Below are 4060 nucleotides of genomic sequence, written 5' to 3' on the forward strand. Positions count from 1 at the left end.
TCAGTACCATATAGATGGAAAGAATTTACTGGTACTATTTGTTAATTGTCTGCAGAAAATAAGACCTTGGCAATAATACCTGTCACGTCGCAAAGTAGCAGCTAGAGGACCCCGACGATCTAAATTGTTTTATTACTGTCAAACCCTATGAACTTGGATTTCTGGACACCTGTAAGCCGTATTCGCTTAGGTCGACATAGTAGCATTGTACTAGTTTTTTTAGAATGACTAAGTCTAGGAATCCAGGAACAAAGTGTAGGATAATCAAAGAAGCTTCATGGTAATTCTGTTCTATTTAATGACGTCCTATCAGCCTAAGCTGAAATGTTCAATTATCCACGGGTATAACGAAAAATATTTTTCCATGGAATAACATTTCCTTTCTTCGAAGAAAGTTTTCCTACCTCGAATACACCATTGCCATTCTCCCCATATGATATTTTCGGGTCCCGAGTACGATGAATCGTGGAAACCACAGGATCGGCATGTATGCGGGTGCGAATGCGTCCACCAAGAAATCCCGCGGGTATCAGTATAATAAAACCATTAGAATGATCCTCGTACGTGCATTCAAACCGTATAAATATCCGCGGAATCCCTCGCGCCGTTTCCAACTTCTGTGTAATGTTAAACTTGCGATAAATCCGAAGTACCCGGGCCCCCGGGGGTGAATCTGTTTTGTCCACGGCGGTATAGGGGAACGGTATCATCCTCGCTCTTGACCATGGACAATAAATTCACGGCTGGCATACGTGGAGCGTGGTGGAACCCCTATGGCGCTGTCGCTCGTATTACGCGCGATATATTTTTTTCTCTCCCGGACCCGGTGTGTACTTTCGAGGTTTCATTATTTTATGTGCATTCATCACGAAAACAATAACTCGGTTGACCTTTCTTTTTCCATTTGAATCGGGATCGGGCGTGTGCCCTCGACCCGCCACGGACCCACGAATCCCAGGGACCCCGCTTGCCGGTGACAATTTTGCGAAACGTCATTCCGTTGGGTGAAAATCAACTGGGGGAAAAAAAATACGGTGATCCCGTTGGTCATGATAATCCTCGAGTCTGTTATGAAATTGGAAAAGAGTGCATGTAACCTATGCTCCCGTTCATAAGTCATCGAACACTTGATTGTTTTGTGAAAAATGGAAATCGAAAAGGAAATGCAATTTCTTGAAGCAATATCATCAATTTGTTCGATTTTTAAGGGAGATAGGGATCTTGAACACACCTCGAATGTCTTTCAGAATTACTTTAAAAAGTTACAAAATGATAATCAACTGTAAATTTTGTAAATAATTGTGGCACTCATTTTCGAAACGGTTATGAACACGCGTAAGAATTTACTAGGACCTCGTGGAAATCATTATAATTGAGTGGATCCTCGGGAGAATTATTTTTAAAAATTCATTGTTAAAGCGTCACGATTGATTTGAATGAATTTTCCTGAATAAAATGAACGCATCAATTGAACAAATAGATACTTGAAATTGTTCATAAGGCTGAATAGAATTTACATGTTTCTACAATGTGTAAAATTAAGATTTCGTCTATTTCAGAATTTAAGTAACATTTCAACTCCAATTCTTTCCTAATCTACGTTTAGCATTACTTACGGGCGGGAGTGTATGTGAATGCACCCTGTTGAAACAATGATTCTCTGCTAAAACGGGTGGTCCGTTTGTAACCCTTCAACATTTTTGTTGACATAATTACGTTATCTCGTGGACACCCGACGAGAAGGCCCCCCAGTCATCAGAGTCCTAAGTAAAGGCTGACATGGCACTACTGGTTCCTTGTGTAGACGCGTATATAATTATCGAAGCGTATACCGAGACGATGTTGGTGTCAGCAATGGTCATTTCCTGCTATCGGCTGGTTCACAGGCTATCCTAACTGCTCTGTCCTGTCTGATTATTCTCCGTACCCATTCTACTCCATAAAGCCTGTTAGAGGGCAACCCGTGCATTACGAGCGGTAAATTAGCGATTTCAGAGTTAATTAACACGGCGAGCCGTTGGGTGTTTCGGCTTGAAAAGAACAACTGACTCGACGACTTGAGCTGTCTTCGGTATTTTATAATAAAAATAGTAATAATAGTGTACTATAATTCATGCACTACTAATTATAGTCATCGTTAGTATTGTAGCTCGATACATTAAATATACTCAAGTTGACTGCTTTTTTGTATTTATACGGTGAATAACACTGATTTAATAATTGTGTAAAAATTCTGCAAAATTCTTTGCAGCCTCATTTGCCCGGAAACAGCTCGCTTAACCCCAGAAATTAATCAGAGCCAAGCTTCGACCAAGCATTTTGGCAGTAATTCCGGTCGATCGATCATTTCGTCGAAGAATCAACAAGTACCGTTCGCGAACGACAGACGGGTGGGTTTCTTCGTGACCGCTAACACCCCCGGTGTGTTTCACCGTTTCGTACCTCTGCCGCCAGACACTTCTCGCGAATATCGATATATCACCAAGCGCGGTAGCGGCCTGACGTTTCCTGTCATCGGTTTAACGGAGCACCCACTTGGATTAAGTGTTCCCGTCCGTGAACGAGTTGTACTCTTCGACCGGTCAATAACGAAACTCCTCCATAGCGAGGAGCGTAAGGGACGCCTGTCGAGACCTCTTGGATGTCCCCCTCGGCTTCGACGGCCGCTTTGTCTTCGACGTCGTTCTTTCAGAACCATCGAAACGTCAAAACTCACGCCGTCCACCTCCCCATCTTCTCCTGATCGTAAATTCCCTCGGGAAGTTCAATACTTTATTCATTGTCGAGCATTTTATATTAAAAAATCCATCAACCGTCGCAGGAAGAGTTTGGTAGGTACGTGTTGGTATAAGATGGTATAAGATTGGCTAAACATGGTGACTGCCACGTCACTTAAATATGGATGACACGTACATTGCAAAAGGTCGTGATTATTTAAATACGGTTTCACAACTACTGGGGAAAATTAATATCGCAGTATAATTTAAAACAAGGCCAACAGCCTCTATCAACTATACGGATACACATTCGACGATTTATGACTTAAAAACGAAATAAAGCGTGTCTGGCTACGTACGGCATATTTCACTGTGGCAGACACGTGTTAAAAACGGTCCATCTTGCGTGCGCGTGATAGCTTTTAAATCTCTAAATAAAAACACGACACTTTGGTTTCCTCCTCTTTCTAAATATGTACATTTTCGAACGTCAATACTTCGTCAATAAATATGTACCTTATTGTCGAATCTCGTATAAGCAAAAGTTAATTAAAATTAATCGTCAGGAATGCAGGTGTATACGAGGCTGTTGGAAACATGGGTCAAACCAGACCCAAGCATCGCCACACGAGCGCATAATAACACGTAATAACGCAATAACGCCGCACGTAATAACACTTCATCAATGTCAATTGCTGGTGTTCAGTCTCGCGTGAATGAAACCGGCCTGACCGAAAACCGATCCAGAGTTAGACAAAGGTCTCGCGTTGAAGATAGCGTATCTATCCACGTAGAAGGGTAGTCGAGGAGAGTGTCTAGGTTATTTACCGACTAACTGCTAACGGCCAGCCGTTCCTCGAGCAGTACTAACTCACGCGCAACGACCGAGAATATGTCCCGAGCGTCCGGACCTTCGTCTTATTGCGGCGAGACCGTCTTGAATGAGTTATCCGGGCCAGACCAAGGATGGCTCGAGTTAATCATACCCTTTGCCCTGGTATCCAACCTGATTTAACAAATATTCATAGCGTTACAGGTCTAACCCGAAATGTTCTTTGGTTACTTCAAGACGCTCGTAACATCCCACTTTGGCTCCATACTTTAAACGAACAAATTGTCTAAATGAATTTCGTCATTCTCACAGCGAAACGTTGTTAGTGATTGTGGCCAGATGAGGGAAAATAATTAATAAACATTCTTTAGGGAGATATCCCCGTTCTCCTTTCCCCGGGGCTGCATACCGTGCGTTTGATTTACGCGGACTCATAGGAATGCTAATTAAATCGCTGCTAAAATTTCTCTTAAAACTTTCTGCGAATCTCTTGCCCGCTGTAAAACAACGG

This window comes from Dufourea novaeangliae, unplaced genomic scaffold (genome assembly GCF_001272555.1).
Source record: "Dufourea novaeangliae isolate 0120121106 unplaced genomic scaffold, ASM127255v1 scaffold56, whole genome shotgun sequence".
In the NCBI taxonomy this organism is placed as follows: Eukaryota; Metazoa; Arthropoda; class Insecta; order Hymenoptera; family Halictidae; genus Dufourea; species Dufourea novaeangliae.